This window comes from Nothoprocta perdicaria, unplaced genomic scaffold (genome assembly GCF_003342845.1).
Source record: "Nothoprocta perdicaria isolate Ctin4 unplaced genomic scaffold, notPer1 scaffold_149, whole genome shotgun sequence".
Lineage (NCBI taxonomy): Eukaryota > Metazoa > Chordata > Aves > Tinamiformes > Tinamidae > Nothoprocta > Nothoprocta perdicaria.
In genome coordinates this window covers 1,912,132-1,929,089 of record NW_020454638.1, presented here as the reverse complement: position 1 = coordinate 1,929,089, position 16,958 = coordinate 1,912,132, and the positions used below count along the sequence as shown (strand labels likewise).

Below are 16,958 nucleotides of genomic sequence, written 5' to 3'. Positions count from 1 at the left end.
GGCAAAGAGCAGCTCTGAACTCTTGGCATTCCATTCAGCTCCTGTCACAGTGGCCTTTTCAGGGCATTAAGTCAGTATTCCACGTGCAGTTGATGGCCATCTATCACAAACAGCTTGTCAGTTAAAATAGAGCCACACAAACTTTATAACTCTGGGAGTAAAAGGGGTGTGTGTGGGGAAGAGAATATGGAGTCCACTTAAGTTTAAAATATAAGAACTAAAGTTATTAGAAAAAAAAAGTTCTTTTCAAGAAAGGTCTGTAATAACTGTCTTCTTCCACAGATATCAGTATGTCATTACTGTAAATCATGGGTTGTATTATGTCATGAGTTTAGATGTAGCACAAAAATATAAAATTCCTGAGGGGCATTATACTCCTGCTCTCTCATCTCCTTCTGTCTTCTTTTTCCTTTTAATTATGGCCCATGAAATATATTCCAGTTTAGAAGACTCCATGTTTTATTTCATGCTTTTCCAATGAATCTGTAATAATAAAAAACAGACAGAAAAAAAATTGCATTATCCAAAATTTTAAAAACTTTCTAATCAGAAAACATAGTAAAAAAAAAAAAAACCAAATACACACACACACACACAAAGGCTAATGTACTAAACAAGAAGAAGAGAAGTAACAATTACCACTTAAAAAAAATCCCTCTACAATCAATTGTAATTATATTCCAACTTATTATACATCTATATAAGTTCACAAATTACTTTAAAGTAATATGCAACAGCTTGGAAAAAGACCACATAATACAAATGTATTATTTTAACTTCCAATTCCAACAATGAGAGTCGGCTCTCTAATTGTGCAATGTACAATATAAGGTTGACTTATCACCCAGAATTCCGTCACAGGCACCCACAGAGTCCATACTATAATCTCTGAGCAATGGACCATCCAATCATTTGGGCATTCTCTTACCATTCGTATAAACATTTAAAGTACTTACTTAAAATATTTAAAGTAAAAACACATTTAAAGCACAAAATCAAATGAACTTGAATAAACCAAAGTAATCAAGGTTGAGTATCTGAGAGCTGGAAAAGAAAAAGTGGGCCTTATCTTACAGCCAAGATGTTGGCTTCAACCTCAGGAGTACACAAGATCCTAAAGATATGAAAATTTACTTCAAAAATTTGCACCTTTCCTATAATTTCTTCTGCTGTGTCTGCCTTTTCAGATTGGCCCCCAGCACTAAAAAAAGTAGCAAGTAATTACAATTTTTTGTAGCTGGGCTGCTGTATGAAGTAGAAAGTTATTTTGTCCAGCTCAGAACAACCAATGCCACATTCATGGCAAACAATTCAAGAGCCCTCCGACCTTGCACTGGGCCATCGCAGAACCACAGCACACGACTTCAGAGCTCTCTGCAACATCTCACACCCCTAAATCATCCCCTTTTAATCAAAAGCAACATTGACACTTACTTGAAGTAGCAAAATCAAAAACCCAAAGTCCCTTTTGCCCAGTGCATAATCAGATGATTTTCTGTTTGTTTACTGATCTTACTGTTTCTCACCCGTAACTGATTTGATCTAATCATACTAGAAACAGTTAGTGCGATTTGTGACAGCACTGAGCAAAGCATCTCAAATCTGGCTGAACACTGACCTTGACAATCTCAATAACAGAATATTAATTAATAGAATGTAGAATGAAGCATCAGAGTCAACTGAATTCTTTTTAGGCCTCCAAACCTGAATTCATTACTTAATACATTACTGCACCTCACATCTCCCCAAACTGCTCACTGGTACTTCTCCAGCCTACTCTCTACTGTCTGGATCTCAATGTTAGAACTGCTCAGCCTACAGCAGCCAGAATAGGCAAAGGAAATAGATGGAAAGTAAGGAAAATTGTATAACAATAAAAGCAGAAGTTACTGCAAAACACCTCTGGTCTCTAAACCTGATCTGGGAATAGCTCATGTATACTCAGTTATAAATGCACTGAGGAAGGGTCTGTGAGATTGGTTATAGCTGCTTATCTAAAGGAAATTAAAGACACAGAAGAATAACAAGATTCGTTTTCAGCCAAACCAAGTTAAACATCTGCTCCATAAGTAAGTTTAGCTAGAGATAACAATAAACACAGAATTAGGTTGTTTGGTAAATTATTTTTTTTTAAAGCAAAAGAAATATATTCCTAAGGGCACATCTGTTAAACAGACCACTAAGATCAATACACCAAAAAATATATATATTTTTTTAAATATTTCTCTTTTTCTGAATATGAAATTCAGCTTTGGAACCTGCTGATATTTAGTGCTGATAAAGGTAAAAAAGTCACTATCACTCTTTGTGTTTCCTTCTCTTTATACTTTCAAGCACAATTTCTCCATGTTTCAGAACAACAGATTTACGCATAGATACAGAGGGTGGGAAAAAAAATGAATCTCCCTAGTCAACCAAAGCTTTGCACCTAACTGACTCTGTAGTCACTTTAAATATATTCAACAGTCACAAAGCATGCACATGTTTTGCCCCAGATTTTTATCCCCTATCCTTGAAATGGTGGCACTCTCAACCCAAGGAATAGAAAGTTGCTGAAAAATACTATTTCTTTAGATCTACATAGTTCTCTGGCCAACATGGCCAATCCATCCTAGTCTGTAACAGCTCAATTTTTATTGCCCTTTCTCCACAAATACTCTGTATCAAAGACCATGCTAGTTAGTTGCTTATTCACTATTAAGATGTGTATTGTAGAAGACTCTTCCAGCAGTTGTAATGAGCAACATGGTCAACATCTGTCGTCACAATTTCTCTGAAGAGAGGAAAAAAATCCTAAGTGTTCTGTTTGAAGTTTGAATCATACAAGCATGTCTGTTTAAAAAGGGGGGRAAAAAAGGCAGTATCAAAGAAAACTACTTAATCTATACAGATCCAAGTTATCACCTGTTTAGTGGGAAGACCCTGGCATGGAGGTAACTATAGCTTGGACAATTGTTTTTGCATAGGAAACAGTATTAGTAACTTAACAATTGGTACGCTTGCAATTTCAGCTCAAGTACTACTCACATGCACACTTTGCTTTTAACATCTTTTGCACAAATTTAGCTAAGCTGATGAGAAAGACAAGTAATTACGTGAATATGGGAACTAGCAATGCCCAGTTCCCAATAGATTTGTGCCTCCTAGCTGAGTTGTGCAGCAACTCCGCTCCTTCTGACGAGGTCAAGTCTCTTCCATCCAGCCGCCTATTTTCATGGAATTTGCAAGCACATAATCATCTTTAAGATTTTTATTCCTTCTGTCAAATTGGGAAGAAACTTGCCAATGGGTTCAAAAGTAGTTGACTCTCTATAGTTGAAATTTGCCTGAAGGATCATTATTTGCTTCCTGTTGGTCTCTCTCTCCAAGGAAGCTCCCCATGCTGCACAGGTGAGTAATGGCAACCTTGGTGGTGCCCCATGCTAAGCTTGCTTTTAAGCAACAGTTTTTGGCTCCTGGTGGCAGCTCAGACCTCTATTACTGAGCCTGGTAGCCAACCCAGTGGTCTGACAACTCAGGTAAAGCAATTTCTAAACTGATGAATGGCTTTACAGCTTAGGTACTTAAATATAAGACAACAAAGAATAGGAAGTGCATATATTTATACATTGGAAGGGTGACTAAATGCACTGAAAGGTAACAAGCTTATGGTAAGCAACCACTAGAGTTTTGTGCAATGAACCAGCATTATTAGGACTGTAGTCACTTTTTCCTCCTAATCAGAAAATCATAAAAAAATCCAACATTTACAACTGTAAGAATTAAGGTGCTTCCTGCAGCACTTTAGCTGTCATTTAAATTGCCAGATTTTGTCAACAGAACAAAAAATATTTGTTTGTATCACAACTAGGCTGGAGAATCCCACATGTTTCGCCCTGCAGTTGAAGAGTCAATGATGCTGCTTCTTAAAAATGTAGAAGATTACTGAAATTTGAAGCCAGTAAACTCTTGCTTCCACCAAAAATGGACTGGTCCATAGCTTTTTGGTCACTGCACAAATTCCATTCTCTTTTATTGTTGCATGGAACTGTATATGTCAACAGATCTCATTTGCCGTGAGATACAGTTCATGTTTTCAGTACAGGCACTAAAATGTCAGCCTTACTTTGAGAATACTATTCACTTCAAAAGCCCACGAAGAAATTCGTTTATAAGAATCCAAGTTCTCACTACCTGAAACAACAGCCAGAGCAAAAAAACACCTTACCCATGCTTACCCGTACCAAGCACGCACTTCCAGCACATGCACCATGCAACAAGAACAGCAGTACAAGAGCAAGAAAACCACATTTCCTGCAGCAACCATTTGCCCTGCTCTCGTGAGCCACTGACGTACCCAACCAGCACTCAGTGACACTGCTCTGACACGCTCTTACTGCCTTGCCTCACTCACTGAGATGTTCCCAATAGACAAAAAGCAGAATCCAATGGCCATTTCTTCAAAGAATTCTTCACATCGCTGTGGATTTTAAAACCAATCTTTTGCTGTTTTAAATATCTCTGCTGTCTCTTCTCCAGCCCTAATCCATTTAACTGTCCCTCATAAGCCAAACCATGGCAAGTCATACTACTTGGTAACTTTCCAATATCCTTCAAACCAGAAGAGTAGATGTTATCCCAGTTGGCAGCTTCTGTATAAGCATGCATTCTCACCTTTAAGTTATTCAAAAGTTTAATTCTCCCTGTTTACTTCAAAAGCCAAATAACAACTTCACAGCTCAGTATGYAATCCCTGGAGTGTTAAAACTGGGAGTTGACTTTTGGAAGAGCCACAATGGGAACTCTGAGCAAAGATTTTAAAGAGCACAAATTCCCAGCCAATGACATGGGCCAACATTCATGGTGAGTCATTGTGCAGGGAAAGGCTTGACTAATAACTTCTGCTGTGGAGGGGAGATAGAGGCAGCAGCAAAGAGAAGTCGGCCACATGTCTCAGCTACAAAAAGTTTGGAATCCCAATGCCCCAAAGCAGCAAGTAATATTTGAATTTTGTCATACCAGTGTTTCTTTCTGCTGAATTCAAATATCACTACACGACCTGACAAGAAGATCTCAAAACAATCTAAATGCGATGAACTCTCAAGAGTACTATTGCTGACCTTCCTCCTCCGTGGCGGCTCACAAGTACCTAAGTACCATAAGGAATATTACTAAACAAAGTCACAGACAAAACCATGCTTTATTCTGCATCACATCCTATTCCTTCCTGAACCTTTTTTTTTGGTGCAAAGACTACTCTATATTTTCTGTCATCTCAAAAAAGACATACTATATATTTACCGTGATAATTTACACACTTGCCTTTTTACCCTAGATGAACTCCCTATCCAGACTGTAACCTTAACCTTTCAGATTTCTCTATAGATGCTCAAACATTAGCAAAAGTACAAAGTTTTGTTCCTTTCCAGCAAATGTTTTGATTTAAGTTACCATGGAAGAAAATAGATATCTGAGTGAAATGGAACAGTAGTATAAGCATCATCTCTTACTCCACCCAGGTTTTATGGACCTGCTGGAAAAGGAGCTGTCTACATCTTTAAACATCATACATTTCTTCATGTACAGCATATTTGCACAAAACTGCACAGATCTGCAAGCCTCCTTCACAGTCCACACATCTAGAAACTCTGATCCAGACTTTCCRTCACATTACATCCTCAATACATCACAATTTATCCCCATCCCAACAAGCTCCAACTTTTTTTCCATTTAAACCAAAGTAATGATTTATGATTTTATTAAAAAAAAAGTCTCTGAATGGCTTTATTTCCTATCACTACTTCACTTACTGGGTCAAAGGCCATTAACTGAGAAAAATGACCAAGGACATTGCTACAGAGCTCTTGGAAAGCCTTGTAACTGAAACATGTGATAGTGCTAATACCCTGAAGTTTCACAGGCCTCTTACCCAAACAGATCTGCCCGTAGTACATCATGCACACTCTATGACTGAAAAAATTTCTACACTATCAGGTTTTGGCAGGGAAATTAAGTACATATTTTAGATGTTTTTGCTGTCAGCATCCCACTGGTCGAGGATAATAACTGTTTGGACAAGTAATTTGATAGTAAAACACAACAAGTACAGCTTATGTTGCAACAACTTGTTAGGGGGAAAAAAGCATCATTTGTTAGCTAACTAGGCTAATTTATATTCAGATTATAACATGACCACTCAGAATTTTAATTCTTAAAAAAAGGTCATAGTAAAATAACGATATGAGTCAATGCAATTTGAACGTGTGTTCAGAGGAGGGGGAAGGAGAGACCACATCATTAACTAGGTAAGATGCCACTCACATGATTAGTTCTTTTGCACTTAAAAATAATCCTAGTAACGTCAGTGTTGAGCAAAAGGGGACTTTTTGCGTGCGCAAAACAGAGCATTAAGATATGTAAAAAAAACAGCTTGTTTCGGGAAAGGGGGAAAACGCCTTGCAGAGAGAGAGCAAGAGCTATTTCTTTCGCAAACGCCGCTTTAAAGTCTCTGCGGTGCCAGGTCCGAGCAGGGGCCGGGCCGGGCCGGGCGCCGCTCGCCCGCGCCGCCCCGCAGGGCGCCCGGCTCCGCGGCGGCTCCGCGTCCCTACCTGCCTGCGCCGGCATTTCCTGTCCGGCACCCTTGGAAAACACTCGCTGCTGCGCATGTGACTGCGCGTTAAGCATTAACTTGGCGCTCCTGCCTCGCCGCAGCCCCGCGGCCGCGCGGCCCCGACCCCCGGCAGCGGCTCCCGGCGGCGGCTGCGCCCCAACGGCCGAGCGCGCTCCCCCCCACCCCTCCCCATCCCCGCGGCGGCGGTTACGGCGCGCGGGACGGCAGCCTCTCCTCTCCCCCGCCGCCACCAACGGCCGCGACAGCAGCAGGTGATCGGCGGCGGCTGCCCTCCGGCCCGCCCTCGCACCGGCACCTTGCGCCGTCCCATGGGGGCAACGGCGCCCCCGTCCCTTCCCGTCCCCTCCCGTCTCACCTCGCCCCGCGCCGTCCCGTCCCGTCCCGTCCCGATCGGCTCCCGCGCGCGGCTCCGCTCCCGGCCCCTCCCGGCGGCGACTCCGACTCCGCTCCCGGCCCCGCCCTCACAACAACTTTTGCCGCTCCCTCCTCCCTCCCCTCGCCCCGTCTCGCGCTCCGGGGCGTGCGCGCGCCTGTGCGCGTGCGCGCGCTGGGCACGGGGGAGGAGGGAGGGCCGCCTCGTGCGCGCGCTCCTCTCCGCCACACCCCGGCCCTGCATTGCGCCTGCGCGCAGGGGCAGTGGGGCGGAGGCACGAGCGGGGAGAGATGGCGCCGARAACGCGCCTCGAGCTCCGGCTCTGCCTGGGAGGGGCGGGACGGGGCGGGGCGCGGAGCCACGGGAMGGGCTGGGCCAATCATGGCGCCGCCGCCCACGCAGCCTGCGCGGGAGGCGGTGGTGGAGGGCGGGGCGGCGGCGCGCATGCGCGGTGCGCCGCGGTGCTCTTTGCGGCAAGGTGCCGCTCTGCCTGCGCTTGCACCTCGCCCGGGTGCACGAGGCGGGGGCGGCGGCGCGCGCGCTCAGGGGCGACCGTTTGGGCTGGGGCCAACGGTCTGCGCTCGAGGGACCGTTAGTGCGYGACCGTTGCGAGCGCTGCCAGGACGGGGTAGCCGCGGCTGCTGTCCCCTCACCTGCCCCTGGGCTCTGATTTCCAGCACCTCGCCTAGAGCTTGAGGACGGTATTGTCCTGAGTGCCTGCACCCCAGGCAGCGGTTCGGAAGCAGATCATAAAGTTGTCCGGTTATAGCCCAGGAGGCCTCTGCTGGGGCTCTTCCAAGGCCCTGCGTTTTTGAGTTAATAACTTGTTAAAGCGAGCAGGGCAGTAGTTTTTCCAGCAATTGTTCTCCAGTGCTTGCTTCAGGATATCTGTAAGAGCATGTTGGCTCTGCTTGAGGTGCCCGTGGAATAACAAAGGCACGCAGGTGCTGTTGGAATGAGGGCAGCTTTCTATGCTAAATGCCAAGTATGTGTATTTGAAAAAGGCTTTGCATTTGAGTGTGCTATTACACAGAAATACCATGTTTTATGCAAGCCGAAGAGCTGYTTTAGGGTCATTATTCTGTAGTCTTGTTCTGCACAACTTTTATCTATCTGATTATTTTGTAGACGGAGAAGTATTTCCTTTTGTTATTTCCTAAAGGAATTTTATGTTAATGCATTTTCATTTTTCTAGTTTCTCAAGTACACTTGATATTTCTCTTTCTCTATAATCACTTTCTTGGATAAACTTGTAGATTTCATTAACAGATTATAGTTCTACATTAGTAATGATATACTGCACCCAACATTTGCATTAGCTAACAGTCCTTAGCGCATATGTCTGAGCACAACTTTATATATATATATATATATGAGCACAACTTTATATATATATATATATATTTTAATAGTCATTTTTGTAACGGAGAAGTGTTTGTGCATCTGAAAACTATTTGTTTACCAATGGCATCTTGTACAAGAGCAAAATACTCCTTCCTTTAACCTTCTCTTCCTTTATCTTCTTTAGATCATCAAGATGACACTAAAATTTCATTCTAGAAAGTACGGCACAGAGAACAAGGCACTACAGCAAGTAAGTTCGTTGTTTATTTTACCTGCTTTCATAAGAAAAATCACTGCAATGAGATTAGTTTCTTTTTGGTAATATATATWTTTTTTCCATTATATTGCTCAGAAGACCACAAATAGCAAACRCTATTTTCTCTATGGTTCAATGTTTTAAATACTAGGTAGCTAAAAGCATCTGTGAATCCTGAATCAGGATTCCAGCCTCATTTTGATAATGACGTCAATATGATATTTTTGCTTACCTCTTGCATACACTCTGCTTTCTTGTTTGCCTTTGCCCTTTCTTCATTACAGAGTTGTTATCGCTACTAATCTTTTAGAAGCCCCTTACAACTTTCACCTTTTTTTTTTTTAATTTATTATTATTTTTTTTATTTCGGACTTCAGAGGAAATGTAGTCTGTGGGCTTTAGTTAAGGCATATTTTAAGATTCTCTACCAAAGAGGCTTCCACACAGTTCCACACAGTTTGTACAGAGATTGACACAGGTGTGGCACAGGAAGTCTTAAATGAGCTAAAAGAAGGATTTTAAAATTAGAATAAGTGGCGCAAGCTCAAAACAATGCTACAAGGGTAAATGATTTCCTGTGGTAGTTATTGTCAGGACAGGGTTGGTGCTTTGTGTGATTGTTGGGATGCAGCAGACTGCTTTCATCCTTTTAGAATTAGAGTGTATGTGATATTTGGTAGTCTTAATAACAGAAGGTGACTAACCTGGAAAGCTCACATTGAGAAGTTGTTAAATCTGGGGGACAGAGTCCAGAGACAAGTGAAATAGACAGTTACATTTCTACCCATTAATCTAACCACTTAACCAGGCTGCAGGTTAAGAGGTCAATATTAATATTTTCAGAAGGAAGGAAGATGTAACCTTGGTTGTGGGAGAGAGGGGTGGAGGAGGCAGTGCTAAAGCACAGCTGGAGAGGAGTGGGAGGAGAACAGCGTATAGCCAAGGGATTGKTTTTTTCACATGCCAAATCCAGGGCAAAATATGTTATGGAAAGTTAGTTGTGGAAAGAAAACATAAATGCTTTACTTAAAAGAATTAGGAGATACTGAAAGATTGAAAAATAATTGCATTAAATAATCTTTATTAAAGCTACAAACATCATACTTTTTTTTTTTTGGTGTGTGTGTGTGTGAGCTGAAAATTTGCACAATTGTTCACAGCTGCAAGCAAAATGAGGTATTTCTGCATTAGAACTTTGGTGTTCCAGTATTGTTTGTACTGTTCTGCKACTGACTTTAAATATGGATGTTACTCAGAAATAGCTTTTAGTTGCATGTATTCTTAGACATGAGATGTATATAAAAACACTTCCATACCTGTACCTGTCCTGGAACACCTCTTTGATGTTCGCTAACATTTACAGTATCTTCACAGTTTGTTGAGTGGTGTTATTTATTTATTTATTTTAAATAGTGTTACTATTTTGTACATGTTCAAGTGATTCATAAATAAATTATACCTATTGTAAAACTCAGAAGTAAATTAAATCTTGATTTAATAAAATAAGGAAAATGATATTTTATTGATTAGCTAATTTATTTTGGCATTGCTACTCTTGCTCTTTTTTATTGCATATAATCACAAGATCAACTTTATATAAACAGAAACTGTGCCTGTACTCACTGGTGGGGGAAAAATAAATCAGCTAGTGATATAAATATTGAGATTGAGGCATAAAACTTGACAAAAATGCTGCAGCAAGTCATTCTTCTAGAAGACCCAGCAATATGCAAGAAATTAGAGACATGGGCATTATTATATAGAGACTGAAGCTGGATCCAGTTTGATTGAATAAGGTAAAGGTTATCTAAGTTGCTCTTTTCCTAAACTACTTAAGAATATGTCATTTTCCTTGTTCCCTTATCTTTCTGGTACTGTCAAATTATATTTTTGGATCTATCTGCACTGAAAGGAAGGAGAAAAATATTTACAAATCCTAGGCTCCTAGATAGTCTTTTTTCTTTAGGAGCAGTGGTTTCTCAATGAACACCAGTCAGGAAAATGCTCTGTAGCCAATGAGGAAGTTAGAGCGGTACAGAGGAAGACCACAATGGAGTAAAAGACCCAGAGAAAGCATAAATAAAATGTGTGGGTTTTTTAAATTTTTTTTTTAATTTAGCAACACATGATTTTTTTTTTTTTGGTCATTTTTATTTTAATCTTTAAAATTTTTTTGTTCAGGGTTTTTTTTTTTTTTTTTTTTCCTCCTCTCCTCTCATCTGTATTATTTTAAAAGGATTCAAAACAAGTAAAAATAGGTGAAAAATCCTTTCAGCTTTCAGTAGGTTAGGTAAAAATATGTTCTTTAATGGGTTAATCTTACCTAGCTATGTGCCACTGCTCCATCTTCCCCTACTATGAGTACCTATGCCCTTAAGCCTTTTTAAAAAAATATAACCTCTAGCAAGCAGTCACACGACACTTAGTCATCTGATTGCTCTTATTCCCACATCCTGTATAGTGCCTAAAATTTATACACATATCCACATCCATTTTCTTCAAAATAGCCTAGTGGAACATTTTTCTAAAGCCTCTTTCAGCCAGTCACGTGATGTGCAGTCAGCTAGTTTTTCACTCTGCCGTGAATCCTATCTGGAGCAATATGTTTAAAAAGTATTTTACTCTTAGTAGCCTTTCTGGCTGTACTTCTGCTTGTGGACATGCTGCAGCTGACTTTGAATACTGGAAGTGTGAGAAAAGAGAGAGAGAGGAAAAAAAAAACAGAAAAAAAAGAGGAAAAAATTAGGAAGAGGACTTGAGAAGGAGGGTATGAAATAGCAGTGTGAAAAGTAAAGGTGAAAGTTAAGAATAACATATATAACAAGTTTTAATATCGATACTAAGATGGGAAGGAAGGAAAAGGAAAATCATGACATTGGAAGTAATGAATAAAAGAATAAAATTAAAACTATCTGAAAAAAGTCTCTYTTAGTCCATAAAGCTCCGAGTTAAGCCTTGGAAGCAATGAGAATGGCAAGATCACTTGCTTTATTTTAGCTAGATTAGAGTKGAAAGGAGAGAAGAGGGGGGGAAGGGGAAAAACAAAAAAAACACTTTACAAAAATGGAAGACTGCAAGAGGGTTTAAGTAAAGGAGCATGATGAGTTTCTCAGGGGTAGCCTGCTGGGCTTCTTTTTCATGAACTAAGGCTCTAAACTTCTAAGCACTTCTGAGGAAATTTCTTTTCCTTACTCTGAATTAGCCATGAACACTTTCACAGAATATAAACAACTTTTTTTTTTTTTTTTTAAACCTTTCTTTCAGCACAGGAGCAAATAGAATATATTTTGCTTTTGCACTTATTCATTGTACGCTACCCTGACTCTAGTTTCTTTCTTGGTGTTTTTTTCTACTGTTAAAGTGTTCAACAGGGTGCCAAAAGGATTTCACTGAAGTCATCTAGAGTTTCACCCTGATAGTAAAAACATGGGTTTTCTTTCTTGTCCAGACCTATTGATGATAATGGACCTGGAACAAGATCTGTGTGTGCAGGCCTGTGTTTGTCATGTAGGAATGAAGGAAAAGGTGGGGGTTGTATGAATATTGCAAGTGAATGATTTTCCTCCTGAATAATCCATTTTTAAGTCTGGTAATCTACTTCTCTGGAATAACAATGTAGCCAAAATCCTTTCCTATTTTAGGCTGTTACATTTTTGAAATGCGAAACAACATAAGTATGAGAACCTTCTGTGCATGTATTGTATATCAGGTACTTTTTTGAATAACTGTCATCATCTGGGTACTATACCTAACATAAAGTTTAGTCATGATCTTTTATTTTTTGTCTTGCATCAGTCCAGTCTTGCAGCCCTTCCAAATTTGTCATTCTGGTTTGTTGCTTCCTATGGGGATATAGGCCAATGGGAATGGGTGCCTGCAGCAGAAAAGGAAAATGATGAGAGAATGCAGTTTGTTTAAACCTATTTCTCATTTACTTGGACCACCTCTGTGATTGAATTAAATTTTCATGAAAAATACCATGAAGAGAAAACAAGACAAAAAGTCAGTGTTAAGTCAATGTAAAATTGAGTTATGTAATGGTTAAGATTACTTAATGTATACTCTCATCTCATTAAAAGCTGAAAGTACATGCAGTATCTCAGATACTGGAATACAAACCCATTTGGAAATATTTCAAAATCTGAATTTGCTGTGTCTTTGTCCTGCATGAGAAAAGAAATGTAACATTATTTGATTTAATACAAGTTGAGTTCATATTATCAGTGTATACTGAGGCAAACTTTAGCAGGGTTGTGTTTTGGAACAGGCTGATTTTAAAAGTAGAAATTAAGTGCTCTCAGTGCTTACAGCATCTCAAAACCTTGTTTAGGTAAAATGCTTTATTGTGGATAGGGTGTTTTAGCTTTTGCTAATACTTTTTTTCCCCCCTCCCTTACAAATTCTATGGGGGGAAATATTAAAGTAGCAAATAGGATAGAGTAACTTTTTTTCTATAGGTAGATTGTCCCTTCTGTGATGCTGTAACTGCTTTGTCTAGACAAGTGAAACTACTAAACTGAAAGCAAGAGAAATTAGTAAATTAACTCTTAAGTGGGTAAAAAAAGTACTTAAAGGGGAAGGGTGATAATGTGTTTTGAGGAATTGGATAGAGTATAGAATTATTAGAGCTTTGTCAAAAGATTGATATTGGAAATGTTATTTTTTAATAATTTCATGAGTAATCTTGGCAAAAAAGTAGAAACTGCTAATGAAATACATTGGTATCAGAAAGTTGGATAACTTTCCCTGCACAGTGAATGTCCCACAGGAGTAACTGATTTCTTTACTGAGGAGTAAAGAAATAAAATAAGATTAAATATAATAATGCAAAGTGCAAGGTCACATAGAGACTAATAGCAAAGACTTTCTGATATAAGCTCAGGACTTGTCAGACGAATGAGGAGAGAATTTGAAAGAACTAGGTGTGTAAGCCAGTGAAAGRTTGGCTGGGAGCCACCAATCTGACGTTTCAGTAGGAAAGGTAAATTCAGCCTTAAGCAAATTCAGCCATGTGTTACTTATAGGGATAAGGATAAGCACCCCTGTACTGGTGCAGCTTTATCTCAAATCTTGAGAGCAGATCTGTGAGAACACRTTCAAGAAATTGGACTTAACAGTTGTAAAGAAAGCCTAAGTAAAGGAATGGACAAGGGATAAAAAGAACTTGGTCTATTTAGTTTAGCCAAGTGACACCTGGAAGGTGTTTTGTCCTTGAATATACCRGGTGAAGTAAGTGCTGTGGAAGGGAAGGAGCTTTGTAGTCAAAAGGCAAACATGGTGTCAAATTAGTAATTGCTGTCCAAATCTCTCAACACTAAGAGAAAATGTTATGCGGTATGATGATCTAGAATTTACAGTGCATTTGATAATGTGGGAATTTGGTTTGTCCAGGGTTTCGTTAACCTGTAGTTGGAGCATGCTCATCTCCACCTCAAAACAATGATATAGTCTAAACCCAAAGTGCTGTTGGAGGTGAAAAGAATTGATGAATTTCTACACTATGCTGCAAGAGCTGGGTATAAGCACTGAGGCTCGTGAGAGAGTATTTTTAGTGGTTTGTTTTCTTCCACAGCAGACAGGACCACAGTGTTGGGGCAAATTCATTATGTGTTCCTTCCATGGAAGTGTAGTGTTGCATGTTGCCTTTGGGGCTTCCTCCCTGCTGTTTCTCATTCCCCACTGTCAGTTCTCCAGGACAGCCTTCCATTACTGAAATCTATTTGCATCCTTGCAGAAGCCCTACCAGAAAATAAGTGTGTTATATTTTAATTCAGTAATGCTTGCTGGAACTAGTCAGCATTTTTTTCCCCCTTGTGGCCTGTATTTAAAATCTTTTCATTAAGAACTTAAGGAATGACATTTTTGTAGAATTTAGCTGCTAGAATGGGTGAATCTAGAAAGAGCCTAATGTGCCTTGAACACTTGTTTATGTTCATTTGTAGCTATCTCATATAGTCATCTTTCAGTCATCTTAAGTGTAATGACTACTGTTACTGTTGTTTAAAGTTAATATTTTGCCTAGCTGGAGTAACTCGGCTGTGCAGAGGAAATCTGAAATGGAAAAGGAAGTGAAACGATACTCTAGACTACTGTGTGGCTGCTTGTCTTTCCACTATTGGAATTTCTTAGCCTGCTGCTTTATATGCCACGTAAGATCTCCTTATGCTGTCCCCTTAATCTTTCTCTATTCCTTTCCCTGCTCCTGCCTCAGAGGAACTGGATTTATTTTWGAGTGAGAGGCCTGTTGCCTTATGAGAAAGGCAGTAAGATTTTTAGCTTTTTTYCCCCCTCTTTCTTTCTTTTGAAGATAATTGTCTAAATGWCCATCTACTCTAGTGAAATCCAGTTCTACATTTCACCTTCCGCACAAAGCAGCCTGAGGGCATTCTTGCATTAATGAGTACAGCCAGCTCTGAAGTGACAAAGTTCAGACTGTTCTTTGTACAAGCGCCATCAAATATTTTAATCTCCATTTGCTTTTGAAAGAATAATTGGCTCACAATCGTCAGGCTTAACTTTACTCTTTCAATGGCTTATAAATCCTGTGCCTTTTGCAAGTATTGAACTTTCTCTCAGTGTCTCTGTGAAGCAGGGAAGAATTGTAGATACCAGACCAAGTGTTTTAAGTGAAGAATCTGTTCTAAGAAATACTTTTTCAATCTGAAAAAAAAAGGTGTATTTGCAAATTTGTCTTTAACTTGGCTCATAGTTTTTGCTAAAGATAACAGTAAATAGGAAGTCATGTGGATGTTTTTAGATCTCAACTTAGATCTTTCTGTTTAAAACATTCCACATGCTAATTTACTTACTTTTATCAGTTAAAATCTATTCTTTATAGAAAAAAATCTTTTGTTTTAAGCCAGAATTCTTTAATTTCATCTTTTCCTACAGAAAAGGGGAGGGAGAGGGGAAGATTATTTATACAGCTTGGGTTGCATTAGTATTTCTATTCTGCTAATGGGCAACCTGTGGAACAAATTTGTCTTGTCTGAAACAGGTCATAGTGGAGCCAAGAATAAAGCTTTTTTTTTTTTGACTTTTTTTGACTGCGACTCATTTTATGCTTTAATTAATGAAGCAAAACTTCCGTGTTTGTTCTATTACTTTTCCTTAAACTTTGTGCAGTGATCATAACTTAATAAAAATGCCTGCTCCATACTTAACATGTATGGAATATGTGGTAAGCATAGAGGACGCTGTGCGGAATCARGAGTGTTGCCCAAGGCGTAGCTGAAGTCAAGCTCTTGTGTTCCCTGTGGCGCCTGCGCTCTGCATGGGCATGTTGAGATTAACCCTGGCATTCTCTGGTTCTCACGTGCATACTAAGTGTCCTCGTTCACATGTGGGATTTGGCTTTGCTCTAACTGGATACATAATGGATATAGTGATGCAAGTTATTAAGCATCTGTATTAACAGTACTTGCTAGGTATTTCATAGTGTTTTAACACATGGTTTTCATAAGACCACTAAACTGTGTTTCATAGCTAACAGTTTAGTCTATTGTTGATTTCCTATAGTGGCCATGTAGAAAGAAATTGGCTGAACTTGGAATGAGCTTCCTTCTCACACAGCTTTGCAGTTTTCAGTAGTAAGCAGTGTAGGAATAGCCTCAGGTGTAGGTCATATCTGAGCCATTTTTTATAATGGCTATAGCTAGCACTGTGGATTTGTTTAATCCTGTTTTGAATTTGTTAATACTTTTTGATCCACGCTTCCCATAGTACCAAGTTCCAGTTAGGTATTTTTTACAAGTATTCCATTAGCTGATTTTAAAGCTGGTGCCTTATAATTTTACTGAGAGTCAGTTTGTTCTTGTATTATTGTTCCCTCATCACCTTCTCCATACCATTTATGGAGAACTCAGTCATACCTTTCTTTAGTTATGTTTGGATAGTCTAATTCTAAATTCCTTGCAGAGAGAATTTCCCTGTCTTTTTCTTTTCTGAGGATTCTCTATTCTACTGTTTGAATGTGGTGACMTTTTTGAAGGAGAAGGGCTAGAGTCCTCTAGTAGTTTATAACTTTACTGAACACTTAGCCTGCAGACTGTTTGTATTTCTTTGAAAGCATTTTATCCTTTCAGTAGTTCCTTTATTTTCTTTTAATAAGTATTTTATATTCAGTTTGGTTTCTTTAAAAAAAAAAAAGAAATAGTTATAAAATAGTCAGCATTTTCGTAGAGCCAGCCTTTTCCTGTAGTTTATCTTCTGTGTTCTCATACCCAATTACATAGAAGCTCAATGGCAAACATATTACTTGTAAATAATTCAGAGTATTTGTTTTTCGACAGTATGTAGCTCCTGGGAATGAGTGCTACATGATTGTCCATCCGATGAGAATCTTCTGGTATTTCTGTTTAGACTAATAATTTATT

At 39.5% G+C, this 16,958-nt stretch overlaps 1 protein-coding gene across 2 annotated transcripts in view; it reads left to right on the top strand.

The window, feature by feature from the left end:
* Positions 1-7,600: 7,600 nt before the first annotated feature.
* SEC24D (SEC24 homolog D, COPII coat complex component) overlaps positions 7,601-16,958 on the top strand; it is a 188,388-nt gene continuing 179,030 nt past the window's right edge. For both annotated transcript variants that reach the window (XM_026034595.1, XM_026034594.1), the window contains exons 1-2: positions 7,601-7,968; positions 8,512-8,577. The gene's annotated coding sequence lies outside the window, so the exon portion shown is untranslated. The remainder of the gene's footprint in view (positions 7,969-8,511; positions 8,578-16,958) is intronic.